The sequence below is a fragment of the Hemiscyllium ocellatum genome, chromosome 12, assembly GCF_020745735.1.
Source record: "Hemiscyllium ocellatum isolate sHemOce1 chromosome 12, sHemOce1.pat.X.cur, whole genome shotgun sequence".
NCBI lineage: Eukaryota > Metazoa > Chordata > Chondrichthyes > Orectolobiformes > Hemiscylliidae > Hemiscyllium > Hemiscyllium ocellatum.
This window is the reverse complement of record NC_083412.1, coordinates 83,012,635-83,033,446: the sequence shown is the minus strand read 5'-3', so window position 1 is coordinate 83,033,446 and position 20,812 is coordinate 83,012,635. Positions and strand designations below refer to the sequence as shown.

The window sequence follows — 20,812 nt, the reverse complement described above, 5'->3', positions numbered from 1 at the left end:
ATGTGAAATGAACTTCCTGAGGAAGTGGTGGATGTAGGTACAATTACAAAGTTTAAAAGACATTTGGATAAGTACATGAATAGGAAAGGTTTAGAGGGATATGGACCAGGAGCAGAAAGGTGGAACTAGTTTAGTTTGGGATTATGTTTGACATGGTCTGGTTGGACCGAAGGGTCTGTTTCTGTTTTGTATGACTCTGTGTGACTCTAACTCTAGAGACTCATTTTGTTTTATGTAAATTTTAAATGATGTTTAAACCTTTGAGGTGAGTGGTTCTGTGTGTTAAATATACTAGGGCAAAACGAAAACCTGTTATGAGCCACTAGCAGTAGCTCAAGAACACAGACAAACAGAACAATCCAGTCAATTGCAAGTGATAAGATTGTATGGAATATGTGTACAGGATAGTTCAACTAGACAACTGAGTTTAGATTACATACAGTATGGAAACAGGTCCTTTGGCTCAATGAGTCCACGCCAACCCTTCGAAAAGCAACCCAGCCAGACCCATTCCCCTACCCCACATTTACCCCTGACACTACAGGCAATTTTATGTGGCCAATTAATCTGGCTTGCACATCTTTGATTTGTAGGGAGAAACCAGAGCACCCAGACATGGAGAGAATGTGCAAACTCCACACAAACAATCGCCCAAGGCAGGAATCAAACCTGGGCCCCTGGTGCTGTGAGGCAGCAGTGCTAACCACTGAACCACCATGCTACCCCACGAAACACACATTTTTGTTGTGAAAGGAATAATGAGTTTTGCTGGTAGTTTGCTTTACCAGATGAAGGGATACATGGAAGAAGTGACTGGTCAGAAAACTGCTGAAAGGAAGCTTGTTACAGCTGTCCTACCTTTGTCAGAACAGGAAGATTTAATGTAAAGATATTTGTGAATCTTTACTGATGTTTGAATGGGTATAAGAATATTGTTGGGATAAAAAGAGGTTGTGAGAAATTTAACCTTTTCCTGAGATCTATAACAACATTTTTTCCTCTTTCTTTTGCCTAATGTTGTATTGTTCATTTTTTTCTTGTTTAATAATGTTTTATTCTTGGTGCCAAAAGTACATTGAAAGTTTTGTGTGGCTGTATTCAGTAACAAAGCTCCACACTTGGAAAAGACAAAGTTAGGATCTAACAAGCCAGGTTTCACTCTGATTTTGAACTATCCAATATTGGAATCATCTGGAACCAACACAATATACTAAATATATAGCTATAAGTTTATATACTGTAAATAAGCATATCGGTTTATTGATTAATTCATTGTTGTCACGTACCAAGATACAGTGAAATTAGATTAGATGAGATTCCCTACAGTGTGGAAACTTGCCATTTGGCCCAACTAGTCCACACCGAACAGTAACCCACCCAGACCCATTTCCCTACCCTATTACTCTACATTTACCTCTGACCTATGCCCCTGATAAATGAATCTTATTGTACGGTGAATGGTACAAATTTGCTTGCTATACAAGCAGATCGTACCATAAAAAATGCATTAGAGTAGCAGAACAGAATGCAGAAAACAGTGTTAACAGCCACTCAGAATGTGCAGAGAGAGAGAGAGAGAGAGAGATCAGAATTAACATTTGAGAGGTGCTAACCAAACGAACCTTATTGTACAGTGGATGATTAAAAAAAAAGTGTGGTAGCAGAGCAATCATTGAAAGTGTAATTCAGGCACATTTGTTACAATTGACACCAGTTTAAAATCCAGCACTTTCAAAGATTGCCATCTTTCTGTGAGTAACCATACTTCACCAAAGAAACACCAAAGAGTGTAGATATTGAGTTGGACTGGTCATGAGAAGTTACCAGTTGACAAACCATTAGGTATATTAGTCTTTTTAAGCATTGCAACTGTTGCAAACGTAAATGGAATGCTAGGTGTCAACGTCATTCAATGCTTGCTTCTGATTGACAAGATTGTAAATTCAAGCTCCAATCCACAGTCACGAGAACAATAATTACTCAGACAGGTTATCTAAGGATGAGATGTTAAACCAAGGTCTTGTCTATTCTCAATATCCCTCCATCCATAATAAACAAAACCTGCCATTTGTCGTATTGCGGATTGTATAACAATGGTATGTGCAAATTGGTTGCCTACAAACAACAGTGACTTCATTTCAGAAAAAAAACTTCAGCATAAAGATCCTGAGGGCATGAATGAAATATAATTTATAATTCATAACACAATACAAAGGAATTCAATTCTTTTTATACTTTATTCTTGTCTGAGACCATTAGCTTGTAAGTCAAATATCCAGATCCAAAATGGATATTGATTTGACTACAGTAGTGCTGCATATGGTGTATTTTCCTGGCTTCAAACACATGACAGCAACACAGTATGTCGAAAAAATTGCTCCTTAAATTAATCAGATTTCTCAATTGCAGAAGGAAAATACATTAAGAAAATGTTGAGAAGTTCCATTTGTAAATCCAGAAGAAAAATAGGGTATATGAATCTTTGAATTCAATGTAGAAATTAGCTGTCTTTGTCTTGGGCAAGGATGACAACCAAAATAATTATATTTGATTGATGTGATGATGATACTGAGTGCAAACAAAGCAAGGGTGTTTTTACAGCTTGGATTGTGTTTCAGGGCACATTATATCACCATAGCCTTGTGTTGTAGGAACACAGAAAAAGAGCTTCCAAACATTCCTTCATAGAATTGGAAAATCCTTTGGAGTTTGTAATACATGTAATACCCTAACAGGGAGAATGTTAACTAATAATGAGCATCCACAATATTCTAAAAGTAACAGACAGATGCCCCAGACCAATAGGAATTCAGTGTTGTTGGGTCAGCAGAGAATTGAAAGTGATCTGTGAAAGTCAGGAGCATCATTTTTGAATATAATGACAGAATGGCTACAGATATAGAATAACTTGTTCACATTCATACATTTTCATCAAATTCCTAATTTTAATGATACTCATAATGGTAGTTATGCTTTGGACTGTCAATATCTCAAGCTTTGAAATATCCTCCTTAAACCTTCCCTGTGATGTCTTTCCTTCTTTATAACACTCCTTAAAGTCTACCTGTCTGGCCAAGCCTTGACCATCTGGCCTAATACTTCCTATGTAATTCAATGTCAAAGTTCATCATTAATGCTCCCATGAAGGGCTTTCGGAGAGCCTTTTTACACTGTAAGAATTAAAATAGTGCTGTAGAAGTTGCTATTGTATAGGATACACTTTCATTTAGCATCAATGATTTATTAGACTAAATCATTATTGAATATTTATTTCTGTTTTACAAGAGTGTGAAACATTACACCTTGTTTTCAATAAGTAGGCTAGAATGGAAAATCTGTTGTGGAACAAAAGTTATCAAATTCAGCAATCAAACTGTAGCCAAGATCACTCAAGCTGCCAGTTCTTTCCATCAATGTTCTTGTTAACAATAAAACAGCAAGATTCCTCACCATGAAGGAGAACAGACCAGTACTATGAATCATCTTGTTTTCTGTGGCTGCTCCTCTGAGAGTTAGATTGCAGGCCTTGCTCTGGAAGACAAGTTAAACTACTTTTCTACTGCTGGAACTTGATATTAGATTGAGACACAGTAACATTTTACTTGAATTTGGCTAAGTGGAATGGATGCCATATTGAGTTGGCAAGTGTGGCAGAATAGATTGGACTCGAGTACATTGTGTCTCAAGGTGATGGAATGCAAGTCCTCAAGCAGCCCAACATGGACCATCATAATGGCACAAGTTGCCCAGATTGTACCATCAAGAGAGATATTAAGCAAAAAACAAATATTGTTCAAAAGTCAGGATTAAAACCTAGAGGGAGGTTCAGGCCAAAATCCTTCAGGAACGAGTTTCTCAAGCCAAGATGCACAGTATGTGGAAATCAAAATAGAGAGGGAAAATATGACGTGTTTATAATTTGGGACATATTTAGGATATGATTGGTACTTTGAGCCCTAATGACATTTAACCCTGAATAATTCCTTAAAACTGTTCCAATAGGATGTCAACTCCAGCTTCATAATTTCCATTGTCATAAAAGGATTTGCATTTATATTGTGCCTTTCTTGATCGTTAGATATTCCAAAGCTTGACAGCCAACTAATTGCAGTGTAATCACTGTTGCAATTCAGGAAAAATCAAGATAAATGTGCACACAGAAGATCCTTCAAACTGTAATGTAATAATGACCAGTTAATCTGCTTTTCCAATATTGATGAGGGCACAGGGATAACTCTTCTGGCTTTTTTTGAAATTGTGCCACTAGGGCTTTTTTGTTTACTTGCAAAGGCAGATAGGGGGCTGAGTGCAATGTCTCATTCACAAAATGAGACCTCTAACAGTGCATCAGTCCCACAGTACTGGACTGCCATCCTTGTTGTTTTACAGGGAAATCCTGGAGTAAATGTGTCTTGCCTCAGGGGCAAAAATGCAGCCAATTGAGCCACAACCAAAATCTGATGTCCTGGACTCCAGCACATTCAATCCAACATTTTAAACTACAATAATTTTGTGTTATTTACTCTGATATTGAAGCAGTGTCATCTCCACAATAACTAGTACTCTCCTTAGCTCACAGATCATCCACAAAGATTTGCATTTATCATGGAAGCTGGTCTTAATGCTCCCATATAATTTTATATGATCCAATTGATTATGTCAATATGCACTTCAAAGAACACTTAGCTAACAATAAAATGTGTTGCTGGAAAAGGAGAATTGACGTTTCGAGCATTAGCCCTATCTTCAGGAATGCCCAAAACGTCGATTCTTCTGCTCCTTGGATGCTGCCTGACCTGCTGCGCTTTTCCAGCAACACATTTTTCAGCTCTGATCTCTAGCATCTGCACTCCTCAGTTTCTCTTAGTTAACAATAAACCAACCTAAAGTGATATTTGAGATTTTAAGGTCTATTTTCCTTTGTATTATTTGGAATAGATGCCCTGCTTAACAATTGATGTTGTGCCAGTTAAAAATATTCACAAGTATAAAGCATGGAATAAATAAAGGCTGGAATATCAGATCTGTGTCATTTGTTTAAAAAAATCATATTCAGCTGTGCTAACAGGGTGGTGCAGTGGCAGTCAAGAAGATTCCAAGTTCAAATCCCACTTGCCCCAAAGGAGTGAAATAATGATGCTGCTGATCAGGAAAATATCTACCACAAGAGCTCTTAGAATTGTAGCCCTTTTTTTTCCCCTTCTATCATCAAATCATCTGTGGGATTAATTTTTTCCATCTATTAGCCATTAGTCCTGTATTGTCCAACCTGCACTCCACCTGCATTTATTTAATATTTGAAAAAACCTTCAATTTGAATATTTACTGCCCAGTTGTAATCAGGCAAAGCTGCAGATTATTTATCCTTTCCAAACAATTGAACACTGCCTGGCTTCCTTCCAAAAATAACAATCCCCACACAAGCGTACTCAAGGAGTGTAGGACCTGACATATTCCATTTCAGGCTATAATTATTACACCTTCAATTCAATTCCCAAGCAGATGTTCAACCAATTCTTGTCAGAAGAATTTTATCAACACAACATTGTTTGGAATGTTTTCGTATAAATTATGCTGCACTTTAATCTTGTTTGAGGTTATTAACCTATATTTGCTTGTTCTGTTAATGCAGTGATGGTCAAAATGTTGTTCACATCTAAGTCATCTATGCCTGCCAGCATTTTAAAGAATCAAGCATGTTCTTCATTAATCTTTGCCTTTCTGATGAAAACAATCAATCTTAGGATCCTCCCCTGATAGAATTATCTTCATTATTCTTCTCTAAATTGTCCTCAATTGCTTTTTGAAGCATGTACTGAAATCTGCACTCAATATTCTAATTATGGTCTCACTAGGTAACTTGTTTCAATTATAGTTAAATGCTGAGAAGATAGACATTTTTAATCAACCTCAACAACACAGCACTCCTGGAACAGACGGGATTTGTACCTAGATATGTTTACACCTGCAAATGATTGGAAGTAGTCAGTCAATCAATGATCAACAGCCAGGGAAGGTACAGTGCTTGTTATATAAAATACAAAAGCTGAAATAAAATTAGAAAATGCTGTGAATATTATTGTGTAGTGTCCAACTGCACTCCTGAAGTTTGTGCACATTTCAATTTGTACTTTTGATCAGGACAGACTCTTGCCACCAAACAATGTCAATGTTGTCTTCATTTCAGATGAAATACATATGTTAGAATATCCATGAAAGGTGTGTCAGTTCTGGAAGGACTGAGATTTCCTCACCACCATATGCAATGATAGCTTGCCTAAGAAGAGAACCATGATAAATGCTGAGTTTGTCATTGATAAAATGCTTGTAAGAGAGAAGACATTGAATGTGTAGTCCCAGAGTTACCTACTTAGAGTCATAGAGAAATGCAGCACAGAAACAGGCCCTTCAGTCCAACTCATCCATGCCGACCAGATATTCTAAATAAAGCTAATCTCACTTGCCATCATTTGGACAGTATCCCTCTAAACCCCTCCTATTCATATACCTATCTAGATACCTTTTAAATATTGTAATTGTACCAGCGTCCACTATTCCTGTGTCAGCTCATTCCGTGCACGTACCATCCTATGAATGAAAACATTGTCCCTCAGGTCCCTTTCAAATCTTTCCCCTCTCACCTTAAACCTATGTCCTCTGGTTCTGGACTCCCTCATCCTGGGGAAAAGACCTTGTCTATTTACCCTATCCATGCCCCTCATGATTTTATAAGTTTCTCTAAAGTCACCCCGCAGGCTCCAAGGCTTCAGGGAAAATAGCCCCAGTCTATTCAGCCTCTCCCTATAACTTATAAATTTATAAATTATATTTATGAATGATGCTTTAGAAATTACTTCAAAAATGTCAACATATCATTCATGATGAATATAGTTATCATCACTTTTAGTTGGTCCACGTTATGCTGTTGGATGTTAACATGTAAACAACATGTTGATGCTCACTGAAACAAAAAGTGGAAAAGAAATACCGTCCAGGAGAATCCTTGCACAGTGACATGAGTATTTTGCACACAGAAAGCATCCTGTATTATTCTATATCATTGTTTTGCTAGCATCTACTGTCATAGTGACCGCCTCCATTAGAGGCTGCCATAGGGAATCATGAGCCCTGAAGCACAATGGGATAACAGCTGTAAAGCAAATACAAAAAGTATTTGTAAATATGGCTGGGTTAGATACACTTAAATTGGATTGGTGATATGTTATTTACTTGGAAGCATACCTTAGACTACTCAAGAAACTATGGTTTCTCTCTCCAATTGAACATGCTGAAAGCGGTAATTGACAATGATGGAAATTGGTTAACACTATATGCTTGCTTTGAACAATTCCCCAGTTCAAGTGGCAGAGTCTCTAATACCAACATGGTAATAAGTTGATTTATTTATTGTTACGTGTATCTTGTTACAAAGTACAGTGAAAAATGTTGTTGGGATCATATCACCGTTTTTTGGCATCAACATAGAAAAATAAACCAAAACATAAAATATGGAAGTAGAGAAATAAGACTCTTCAAAGTGTTTTCCTTTCTAAGGCAAAGATCTGCATTGTGTAACATTATTTCCAAAGACAATAGTCTTGAAATATTTATTGTAAACAGTTACGAGAGAATGTGGAGTGTGTGGAAATCAAAGCTCAACTTATATAGTCTTCTTGTGTTCCACACAGCCTTAGAACAATAAAAACCTTAGCTCTCTCAATGCTTATTTCTGTAGTGAGGTGAGAGCGTAGTGGCATTACTACTACATTATTAATCCAAAAATCCAAGTACATTTTGGGTACCTGGTTTTGAATCTGGCAATGATGAAAATTCTATTCAATACAAATTTGGAATTAAGAGCCTAATAATGAGTATGAAGCCACTGCCATAATAAACCCATCTGTTGTACTAATATTCTTTAGTGAAGGAAACTGCCATTATTGCCTGGTCTTTAATGAATCCAAATCCAAATCCACACCAATGTGGTAGACTCTTATCTGCCCTCTGGGCAACTAGGCTTAGGCAATAAATACTGACATAGCCAGTAACACCCTCATCCTGTGAATGAACAAAAACAAACACTTCCTTTCAGAAATCCCAGTTTTGTGCAACTAAACTCACTAGTTTGCCTTCGACTGTTCTTATCGACTGAGGCTGAATTCTTATCTGGTTTCGCAACTTACTTTTAAATTAATGAGCACGGCCATTATGGATGTTTATCCTTGTAAACATTTTCAATTAAATGGCTCAGGTATACCTCCAGGGCAGATGGGACCTAAACCAGGATCTTCTATGCTAGGGGTGGGGACACTATCACTGTATCACAACACTCTGCAGCTACTGCTGATCAATTTCTTCAGAGCTGTTATGCCAGTGAGGGTTGGTCCTAGATTTTCTGGCACAGAGTAGGGACACTTGCAATAAGTCAGAAGTTCCAATCTTTATCCTTATCTGTTGTCCGAATCCGGGAGAGAGACAGATTAAGAAATGTTAACTGCAGCTTATCTTTACTTATCACATCTAACACAAAGAAAAGAATACACTTCATAAACAGCCATGAGAACAATGACGTTCAGCTGGTAAGGGAGTGATTAAACCGTCCAACAAACAATTTTGTTCAAACAGAGCTTTTCTGAAGTCGACAGAAGGCCAGAGGGACAGAAATATTGCAAGAGGAAGTTCCAGACAGTATGAACAATCAGTCAAGAGCTTTATCACATTAACCATCTGAACACATCTTTTCCAAAATAAATTTTCTGATAGACAGGCTACATTATTCTTCCTGTTAAACCATGTTAATTCAAGGCAAGTTAAATATAATAACTTTTGTGGCACTCCAATTTCTTCACATGTAATAAAGATATATCAGTATCAAAGGACCCAAAGCACATGGTCAAAACGTTGCAAATAACTCGTGTTAAAGAACCTATAATAAGGAGACATACAATGTCCTATCATTGTATATATTTTCATATGCATTTCTTTTTGTTTGTTAAGAGACAAATCCAATAATATTTAATAGGTTATTAGAATGCTAAATACCTGAGAGTTAAAGGTAAACAATGCAAATGATTGTTGTGAACTAATTAATTAATTATATTCAAATGTATACGTTTTTCCTGAGAGGCTCTGCAGAGCTGGAGTGTATTATTTCACCCATTCATTAAATTTTGATTTGATCCCCAAGTTTTCTTTGGAGATACTCAGCCCACCTGAGTTGTTTAATTTTCACATGACTCAGTTTGTGGGTTTGCAAAAAGGTATTCAAAAGTATATGAATAAGAGCAGCCAGAAGGTCAGAGAGTTTTATTGTTTGTGGTTGTTTGAAATGAAATTCTGACTGGAATTTGGCAAAAGGCATTTAACTTCCTGTGTACAACAACATACTCAAGAGGCTGAATAGCCTGTTGCGGTTGCTAAGTTACTAAAGCTGCTTTTAAACAGTACATTACCACATTTTCAGGATTACCTTTGAATGATGTCACTTTGTAGACAAACATGTCACCAAATTTACACGCATGATTCCATGAACTCAGTACTGGAAAAGAATATTTCTGGTTTAGTTACAAAGAAACAGGAGTAGGCCATCCGGCCTTATGAGTCTGTTCCATTTTTTTATTCATTTCTGGGATGTGGGCGTTGCTGGTGAGAGTGCACTTATTGCCCATCCCTAGTTGCCCTTGAGAAGGTGGTGGTGAGCTGCCTTCTTGAACTGCTGCAGTCTACCTGCTATGGGTTGATCTACAATGCCATTAGGGAGGAATTTCAGTTCTGCCATTCAATGAGATTATGGCTGATCTGCCTTTGGCCCACACTCTTTAATACGTTTGCTGAACAAAAATTTATCCATCTCAGATTTAAAATTAACAACTGATCTAGCAATCAACTGTTGTTTGTGGAAGAGAGTTCCAAATCTCTAGCACCCTTTGTGTTTAGATGTGTTTCCAAACATCTATCCTGAATAATCTTCCTCTAATTCTGTGGCCATTCTACCCAGTCCTAGAATCCCAACCTGTGGAAATAGTTTATCTTTATCTATCCTAGCTTTTCCTCTAGTATCTTGAAGACTTTCATCCTATCACTCCTGAATCATCTAAGTTCTGAACAATCTCTCCACATAAACTTAACCCCTTGTAAACTTACATTGCACTCCCTCCAAGGCCAAAATATCTTTCCTAAGGTGCGCTGCCCAGACCTGCATGGATCATAGTACTCCAAGTGGAGTCTAACTAGAGTTTTGTAAAACTGCAGGATACATCTGCGTCCTTATACTCCAGACCTCTCGATATAAAGGCCAGTATTCCATTAGCTTTCTGTCATCTACAAAATGCAAGTTCAGTCATCTGTCTGCACTGTTGCACATGACTACAGTGACACAAACCTAATTTCTCCAGAACTGTTTGACTGGCCTAATGTTGGTGTTCACTCTCCTCAATATCCTGAGGGTAACAGAGAAGGAGATCATAAGACACAAACAGAATAGTTACCAAGATGTCAGTGAGAAGAACGTGTCTGTGGAGCTAAACTCTGTTCGCTGATATACAAAAGAATGGCGTACTCTGCCCAGGGGAAAAACTGCCTTCTGCATGCCGTGAGCAAGCTGTAAATGTCAAAATAGTTCAATTCTTTATTCACCGACTTTTCTCGATTTGTTTCCTTCCTTTTTCCTTTTCCAGTATGTTGCTAGAAGATCATGAGAAAATAAAGATACACTCTGCTCAGCCTGTCTCACAGACCTAAGTAGTAATGAATGCTGTTTCATCCCAGTTTGTGTGCTCAAGAGGTTCATCACACTCATAGAATCTGAAATTTGCCTTGATTAACCACTGGGCTGGAGTATTCAGCAAAACTACAAATTACAAGTTTATAAACAAGAACTAATTGGTGGAAGTTGCTTAAAATGGTCATAACTTTCATCAATACTGAGCTGTAAGGGAGCTAGGAATAAGCTCAAAGTAACATTCCTGATGAAGGGCTTATGCCCGAAACGTCGAATTTCCTGTTCCTTGGATGCTGCCTGACCTGCTGGGCTTTTCCAGCAACACATTTTCAGCTCAAAGTAACATTAACACTGTAAACCCTGCAAAACAACTTTATTATCTACTCTTCGCATCAAAATAAATATGGCACATTTTTTAAAAGATACACATGAGAAATGCATGGTTGTAGATGTAGGAGGTTAGTCATTTAAGCTGCAGGACATCTCTGCAGGAGTTCCTCAGGGTAGTGTCCTAGGCTCAAATGTCTTTAGATGCTTCATCAATGACCTTCTCGATATCTTAAGATCACACATTGGGATGTTCACTGATGACTGCACAATGTTCAGCATCATTTGTGACTCCTCGGGTACTGAAGCAGTCCACATCCAAATGCAGCAACAGCTGGATTATATCCAGACTTGAGCTAACACAGAAGCCTGAACAAATGCACCAGCCGGTTTCAAAACAGTTTCTACCCTACTGTTGTTAGAATGCGGAATGGACTCACAAACTCTTAACATTCGACTGTGCCTGTGTTTTTGTCTTTTCTGCTGTTACCTATTATTTACTTATCTGTGCTACTTAACTCTGTGATCTGCCTGTATTGTTCGCAAGACAAAACTTTTCACTGTACCTCAGTACGTGTGAAAACAAACTCAATTTAATTCAATGCAATTTAAGTAACATTCGCGTCATGTAAGTGCCAGACAATGACCATCTCAAGCACAAGAGAATGAACCATCACCCCTTGACTTTCAATGACTTTACTATCACTGAAATACCCTCTATCAAAATTCTCAAGGTTACCATTAACTAAAAGTTAAACTGGATTTGTTACATAAATGCAAAGACTACAAAAGCAGGTCAGAAGCTCAGTATCATGTAAGTAGCTCACTCCCTAACTTCCCAGATCCCAACCTAAAAGGCATAAGTCAGGATTGTGATGGAATACTCCCCACTTGGTGAAATGATTGCAACTCCAACAGTACTTAAGAAACTTGGCACTTTCCAGAACAAAGTAGTTTGCTTGATTGACACCCCATCCACACACATATCCTCCACCACTGATGCTCAGTACCAATAGTTTCTTAATATCTACAAGGTGCATTCCAGAAATTCAACAATTCTCCTTATGCAGCAAATCCACAGTCACTACCAGTTAGAAGAACAAGAGCAACAGAAACAACACTAGCACCTGAAAGTTCCTCTCCAGACACTGCTGCAAATGTGTTGCTGGTCAAAGCACCTCTCCAGACACTCACCAGCTCGAACATTGCTTCCATGTCATTGCGTCAAATTCCCTCCTTATTGTGGGTGTACTATAATAAATGGACTGCAGCGAGTCAAGAAAGCAGCTCACTACCACTTCCTCATAGGCAGCTAGATTTAGGAAATAAATCATGGCCCAACCAGAGAATTCCTAAGAATCAGAACAATGTTTTATAATATTCTCTATCACCTATAGCTTGTGCAAATACACTCTCCATCGAGACTATAAAACCAAATCAAAAACATTTGTTCATGGGTTTAGCAGAAGATAAGACCTTTTTGGGTACTTAAACAATTTGATCTTCTGACATGATTTGTGACCAGATCAAGTTTTTTAATACCATTCCATGCAGAGTGAAGATAAAGTTAATTATTGTGTAAAGAATTTAATGCAAACTAATGTTAAATACGAACACTTTGTTGCCAAAGATGGTGTGTTAGCGTTTAACACTCCATGGCACAATTACAACATTTAAAAGGCATCTGGATGGATGTATGAACAGGAAGAGTTTAGAGGGATATGGGCCGAGTGCTGGCAAATGGGACTAGTTTAGGTTAGGATATCTGGTTAGCATGGATGAGTTGGACCGAAGGGTCTGTTTCCATACTGTATATTTTTATGACTCTATGTCAAAGAAATTGAAGGCTAGAAGAACAGTTAATTATTCATTATTAATTACCCACCTTTTGAAAGACAAGTGATTTGACAAGTGATCTGGGGGAGGTTGATGTCTAGGTTCCCATAATGAATATCCTAGAGAAGGAATTATTTTTATTCTGTGAAGGTCATCAGTGACTCAAATAGATATTAAGTTAACAGAGTTCCCAATAATATCTTTAATGTTGAGGCATCATAAAACTTAACATATTTATTAATATTTATTAAAATATTTATTACAAAAATAAATCATTTGATATTCTTAGAATCTATTGAACCATAAAATTTACTTTTTGCAGCAAACAAATGTTTAATCATTCAGCAACTGAATACAAACTAATCTTTGAGATTGTTTGGGAATTTTTCATTCATATTTTTTGATTCTGGACCTGACTTAAATAAATTTGAAAAAATGTCATATCATTTAAGATTGTACAATGGTTAGGAATTGCATTGCATTGGCTTGCAACACAAACTGGGCAGACCTTAACTGGGCCACGTGTGAGAGGCTTTACTACACTTTTGGCCCCAAATCACATACTGGACATTCATTTTGGGCCTGATGCTATTGGAACAATATGCATCCTAACTAGTGGTACTTAAAACAGTCTCTATAGGTGACAGTTATAAAGGTTTTCTGATACTGAACTGAAAACAGAGCAGACGGATTTAGCTTCACACTGACCTTTGGGTCTTCTCGTTGCACTACTCCAACCTGCCAGCACTCCCACAACACCTTTCACACCACATTCACCATCTCCACATGCTGAAGAAGGAGCAGTTTCTGTATCTTGGGCTTCATTGATAGTAAGTATATTTATCCTGACCCTGACCCTGGTTTCATCATATCCTCTTATAAGTTATTCCAGCAGCTGAAAATTGTGCAAAATTTTATTTCCCTCAACCCTGACCACAAACTACAGAGTTTAAAACCCACAACCTCGTGATTTCCTTTATCTTCCACACGTTTCAGCCTGGCTGGTATTGCATATTGTTGATTCTACAGACCTTGAGCAATATTGAGATTGATATTTCTCTTTGGACTTGTCTTCAACTCTCTTTGACCTATTGATACCCAATGGTAGACTTCTCATTATGGAGAAATTGAGATGGCCAACGAACAGTCTGGTGGAATAGTCTTTTCCTTTTTCTGTGGTCGTAAACAGACAAAAACTATTGTTTATTGTTGTAAACCACTATACAATTTTCAAAAGCAGCATAATGTTAAACCAGAGTTCATGTCCATACCTCTACTCAAAAGTAACATTCCCACCCCAATTCCCCACAACATTCAGACTAAGATGCAGCGGAGAGTCACTATGCACTTCTGAGCAAGACCCAAATCAGGTTCAAACAGGTAGATCACTGTTCTCATTCACCTTTGCCATCTATGTTGAAAGAGCACCTCAGATAACTTCATCTGGTTGGAGTGGACATCAGTGGACTGCTCCATTACTGGAAGGCACAGAATCAAACAACTGATGCCAGCTGAGGAGGGAGGGAGGGAGGTCAAACTGGCAAGAAAACTACTGAAGTTTAGAAAAATATCAGAAAAGGGGAATGGACTCCTCTGTTGGCTGATTCATCACCAGGAGAGAAAACTGAAGCAATATATCCTTTCTGACAGTCTCAAGAGTCAACTGATAGGAGCAGTCCATGTCAAACAGGGTATCAAGGGATGGAAAAGACCACAGCCCTGAGCAGACAGCAATGCTCCTGGCCTGGAATGGCTGCTGATATTGATGTCTGGCACAATTGTCAGAGGGGTTTCCAAAGCAGGGAAGCAGCTTCAGAGAGGAGAAAGTGAGGACTGCAGGTGCTGGAGATCAGAGCCAAAAAGAGTGGTGTTGAAAAAGCACAGCCAGTCAGGCAGCATACGAGGAACAGGAGAGTCGATGTATTCAGTGCAGGGAGATCTACTCCTGGCTGGAAAATGGGGAAGAGAGGTTCTACAGGAAAGCAGAAACTGAAGCTAGAACTGCTGTTGATCATATTACTTCTAGAAGCCTGAATGAATTGGACACCACAGTAGGTGACCTGGATCCCTTAGAAGGTATGAGTATAGGTAAGAGGCTGAGAAGGTCTTCTCAAGTAAATATTGGTTATCACCCCAACCTTAATCTTATTTTTTATTTACTGAAAAGCATGGAGTTTAATGTTCGGAGTCTTTTTTAATTTAAAGTCCAGGGGATTTAAAATTCCTTAACCGCTTAAGAGTTCCAATGAGCTGCGATAATGTCCTTGATGAGTCCCTTAACAAGTTTGCAGCTTCCTTGACAGTTCCAATGAACTTGACAATTTTACTGTGTTTAACTATTGTTATGCATTTTCATGTCTACTGTTAACAATCCTATTAACTTTTAACAATCCAGGACAGTTTACTTCTCCTAAACAGCGCGTATTGACAGGGAACGTAAAAGTGTCCCAAGATCATATTCATGCTTTGTTTACATTATTGATGAATTGTAATCCTCAAAGACATTCTTTGTGCTAATTGATAGTATATTCTTTTGAAGTCTTACAAGAAAAATTGAGGTTCATTACTGATCAAATGCATTTTTATGTATTTTATAATTCTGAAAACCAGCTCTCATAGTCCATTTACTTGTTTGACCTTGAATATTCTTGTGTTCTCTTTTTTTATACAGTTACCACGGAAACCCATTTCCTACACTCACATCCTTTCCACCTCATCCAAACCCTCAAGAAAACAGCAGGAAAAGCAAGTGAGAAACTCAAAACAAATGACTGCCCCAGAACAATAAGCAGCAAACAGTAGAAAAGAAAACTATCACTGTCAGGGGACTGGACAACTCGATGGTTAAGGTCAGAAATTTTAACCTCCCTCAACAGGAAGTTTGGAGCACAATTGTAATATAAATGATGCTGACACAAGGTCTTGTTTGTTTGGAGTTCAGTGTGACCAGTTTTTTTTAAAGTGTGTGTTATAAAGATTTATATTTTAAAACTCTTAATGATATATGTATTTATTCCAGGGACTCAGGTTCCTGAAAAGAATACAAGGAAACTTTTCTTTCAGATCTCTACTCCAACTTTTCTCTCTATCTCTAAACCAATGATCTTTCTCTATTTTCTTTATTTACCTTGGCCTTTAACAATCTTCATCTATTGTCCTGATCAATATTTATCCCTCAAAGCCCAGCAAAACTGATCCTAAGTGATTTCTTCTGTCATTTGTGGGGCCTTGTTATTTTTGGCTGCTGTGTTTTCCCTCACTGCAACAGTAATTATACCTGAAAATGACTTTGTTTTCTGTGAAGCACTTTGGGACAGAATTTTGTTTCAAACTGCTTTTAATCATGGGCCAATTTTCTAGAAGGTACAGTTTGATGCCACGTTGACAACCATGTACTGCCCAGAGAAAAGGTGCCCAAAGATATTTTAAGTCCCAGGCCTCACTTTAAATTTGCCTGCCAGTTTTAATGCAGGTTCTTGCCAAAGTGACTCCACAACATGGAACAAATGTGCAAGTAACCACAAGGGCTGCCATTCCTGCAACATGCACGGAAACTGGGAATTTAAAATCCCCCAACTTCTTTACATCACTCCTGAACTACTGTGGGTGGAAAGATGCTGCCGTTAATCCTTTTTCCTTTGACTAGGTCTAACAGCCTATTTGGTTTACAGTTGTAGAGGATCAACCATTACTGAATCTTAACAAGAGGCTTTTGTGTTAACAAGCTGCAGTTTATTGCATGAATGTAATCAGACACAAGTAAAATTAGGAATCTAAATGTTGTTCCTATGTTGATGAGGAGACCAACGATACACACCAAGGATAAGACCTGAAGCACGTTTACCTTTTCTCCGTCTAGTTCTGCACAACAACCTCAGATTGTTGGAACTCAATGTAATCTTTAACATAAATGCTTTCTGCATCTTTAGTTCATACAATATTTCCCCCAAATGTTTCCCCCATAGTTAATGGATTGTATATTCATGAATATAATTACATTTTCTATGACTCTGAAGACTCTGAATTTTAAAATTCAGATAAATTCGAGGTTTCACAATTCTTTGTTTTCTTTAGAGTTGAAAGATTGATAGGTCTTTAGCTGGGACTAATGACTCTGGACCTGATCACAGTCTGAAGACATTTGTTATCAAGCGTTCATCATTTGATTCATCCAAATCAATCATTGGTGGATGGTAGCTCCAGAATGCCAGCAATGTTGCGATGATCCTTTTGTAAACTCTCAACTCTGTACAGAAAAGGTACATAGGTTCTGTTGCTCTCTTGGGATGAGTTTATCCTTTTATGCTCTTGATATGTCTGCATTTATTCCTGGTTTCAGCTTTCAGCACAATCTTAATACTTTACTCCAAAGTCAAATCTGCTTTGGACTGTAGGACTATAGTAAATGTATCAAAGACTCATTGATAATTATATAAAAAATGTTTTTTTCTCTTGTCAATGCTGACTTTAAAGCTCCACAGTCACTGTTTCTCATTAATCTATAGGCACGATTAATGAACACTAACCACTATACCACTATTTTGGTTAAATGTTGTCTTAACAGGATGTGCTTTAATGTATGAAGTATTCAAATAGTGTGAGTGAGGGAATGGGGGTGTGTTTAAGGTGCAGCACTCTGCATTGTGTTCAATTTCGGATCTGATGTCGAAATGTCTGCATGAAAGCAGAGATCACATGACTACAGCAGACTAAAAGGGACATTTGCACATGACTACACTTTATACAAAAGAAGAAAACGTGTATATTTTAAGATACCTAAGTTACCAAATACACAATTGTTCTCATGCATTAATAGATTGTTGCTCTCATCAGCTTTACACTTCCATTGCACACACCACTGATCCAGAATCGGGTTTCCAACATCTGCAGTCATTGTTTTTACATAGGCATTAAATGGTGCTGGTCTCCTAATGGTACCCATGCATGTTGTTGTGATTGGCTGTTCATCCAATTGATGTTGTTTCCACAGGAATTGCTGTTTCTATATCATTTGCTATCACCATGGTACCCATTGTTGTTTCATTTCGTTAACGGGTAGCTGTGGACCTCTGGTTCTAATGTTTGATGTGAGACCTGGGCACATGGCATGTTTACCTGTTCCTGACGAGCAGTGTGGCTTCCTGAATTTGAGGAGACACTTTCAAGTTAGGCTTGTTTACTTGCAGTGGTGATGGTATATTTGGTCATTCACTTGCACTGGTATGATCAAGGTGCCAACTGTTCCTTACTTCCAAATTTGTCATTTGGCAGACTTTCTTTACAAGTATTAAGCACTTGTACTTTGTCTGGTCGTTCATTGTTAAGAATGTGTTGCTGGAAAAGCACAGCAGGTCAGGCAGCATCCGAAGAACAGGAAAATCGACATTTCAGGCTGGAGCCCTTCATCAGGAAGGGTTCTGGCCCGAAATGTTGATTTTCCTGCTTCTTGGATGCTGCCTGATCTGCTGTGCTTTTCCAGCAACACACTTTCAATTCTGATCTCCAGCATCTGCAGACCTCACTGTCTCCTGGTCATCCAATATTCAATTCTGAGGTGATGACTTCCAGAGCATGACAAACTGTTGCTTTATGTGGAGTTTGGAAGATGTCACAGCAGGAAGATCACTAACCTTTTTACAAAGTCTATGTTGATTTTCTTCTAGAGCAGTGGAAATGTCAAATAACATGCATAAGCATTTGTATCTCCCAACAGGTTTCCAGAATGTAGTTTGAAATCTATTGCTTCCAGCTTCACTTGTCAGTATCCATCCTTCACAGGGTAATGAACATAATCGCCTTTTGAAACTGTGGGAAATTCCTTCAATGGTTGGCACTGGGTAGTGAGATCTCTTCAAGGTTTAACTTAGCTTCTTTTGTTGATGCATTCTCTCAGTTTTCCAGGATGTTTAATCGCTACCATGCTGCTCATCTGTGGTGGTTAATTACCTCTTTCTTTTCCAATCTCTCCTGTCTTTCAGATTAGTCTTGAGCACAGCTCTCCTCAGAAGAAGCTAAATTGGTTTTACATTCTTACCTACTTTGAGACTATATTCTCTTGGAAGACATCTTAATGCCATGAACACAACTTTGCAAAATCTGTTCCATGTCAATGCTTTGTTGTTCTATGACACATTGCAAATCTCCTTTGACACTCTGAGGGTCATTAGTCCAAGTTTTATACTTGCTTGCTGTATATGACCTGGAATGCTTGATCCTCATTCATGTTATTGCATTTCTCTCACAGAGTAATCCATCCTTTCAATACCAATGTGATGTCATTATGTAAGCATTAACTTTATTTTTTAGCTTCATATTTGGATTGCTATGTTTCACATTGGTCTGTGTTATAAGGTGCACCAGTCTCTATCTGACACTATGTTCACCTGAAGTTCTCCTTCTACAGTCTTTATTCCAACTGTTACCAATAATGTCTCACCTATCGACTTGACTGAACCAATCTGTTATACGGGAGAGAGTGATCCATCAGAATCTTCAGCTGATACCTCTCCCATGGTCATCTGTACCTGCCTCTTGTGCTTTGTTTTAGCCAGACACTTCTGCACAAAATGATTCAGCTTCTTACAGTAAGAAAACTGGATATGCCTTTTTCTGTATATAGTACAATGTCCTCCTTTCTATCCTGTTCTTCATCTGTGACTGTTTTGCCCTGAGTGCCTGGAGGATCTCTCAGCATAATGCAATACCTGGTCTGTTCTGCCGTAAATCTGTTCTAACTGCTAATTTGCAACCTCAGAACTTCTGCACATGTTAATTGTTCTCCTGAGTATATGTTTCACCTCTATCAGGTGATGTCTTCTAACTGCAGTGATTCTTACACCTTATTTTAATATATTATGCCTTTAATTAGATCATCATTAAACTGCACAAATTCACAGGTTTCTATGAGTTGGGTTAATGACATTATCTCAGTTGGACTTGTGACACAATGTTTCATGTGTAAAATATAGTACAGTGTTTAACATGAGGTTTGTAATGAAGTGAACTTAAAATATCTGCCTTGACTGTGTGTGTCTCATTGTAGAGGTCATATGACTATGTGAGGACAGGAAGAACATTTGTACACAATGCATTTCAATCCAAATTTGATCAGTGGGGTTGGCCTCCTTTCAGCTGAATAGATATTCAGTTGGAAGTGTTTTGGAGAGCATCAGAAAACAGGCTGCAAGGTCCAAACTGCAGGTTAGGTACTAAATCAGTATCCAACACTTCTGTCATCACAAGCCTGAAACCTTCCTTCCTGCATTATCAACTGGACTATTGCATGGGCCACCTGAGAGGTGGTTAGAAGTCCACTTTTAACTCAGTTTGTATCAGCTAAATTAGGACGCTATGGTTTATCCACCTCCACTGCACACATCTTAAAGTAAGTAAGTAAACCTACTTATACCCACAAAATTAAACAACAATAAATAATTCCTAATTTAATTTTCTTTTCATTGTATCAATGAGAAATTAACATATTTATGATACAATTACTAGTGAGGAAAATTGAGAACTGTATCTTAGTTTCCTAGACTGAGTCCTCTGGGTAAGAATGAGGATCAGAGAAGGTCTCTTACAATTTGGGTTGTGGAAAACATTTGGGTTTCCTCTGTGGGTCACCCACATTTACCCTCTAACCAAAGTGACACGATCTCTTTCTATTAAGAGCAGTATGACTCCAACAGACTGGAAATACATTGTATTTTGATTTGTTGTTAGTGCTTCCTGTTCCCAAAAATGGAGTAGATGTTGTAAAGTGGGCTGTTGCTCTCACAGGGAGTTTCTAAAGAAACCTCTTTCAAAAATCGCTTTCTTCACGTTGCAGCAGATCAGGAAAATTTGCTGCAAATGTAAATATTTATCAAGTGTTTTATATTTGACAAACAATAATTGCCATGACATTCCCTGTTGTTTACAATCCCAGCT

General features: G+C 38.0%; 1 protein-coding gene across 12 annotated transcripts in view; it reads right to left on the bottom strand.

Moving 5' to 3' along the window:
• The window catches only part of erg (ETS transcription factor ERG), a 269,582-nt gene that overhangs the window by 93,292 nt on the left and 155,478 nt on the right, over positions 1-20,812 (bottom strand). Inside the window, exon 1 of one of the 12 annotated variants that reach the window (XM_060833795.1) lies at positions 12,933-12,954. The exons of the other annotated variants lie outside the window; for them this stretch is intronic. The gene's annotated coding sequence lies outside the window, so the exon portion shown is untranslated. Of the gene's footprint in view, positions 1-12,932; positions 12,955-20,812 lie in introns of those variants that run through there. 12 annotated transcript variants of the gene reach the window in all.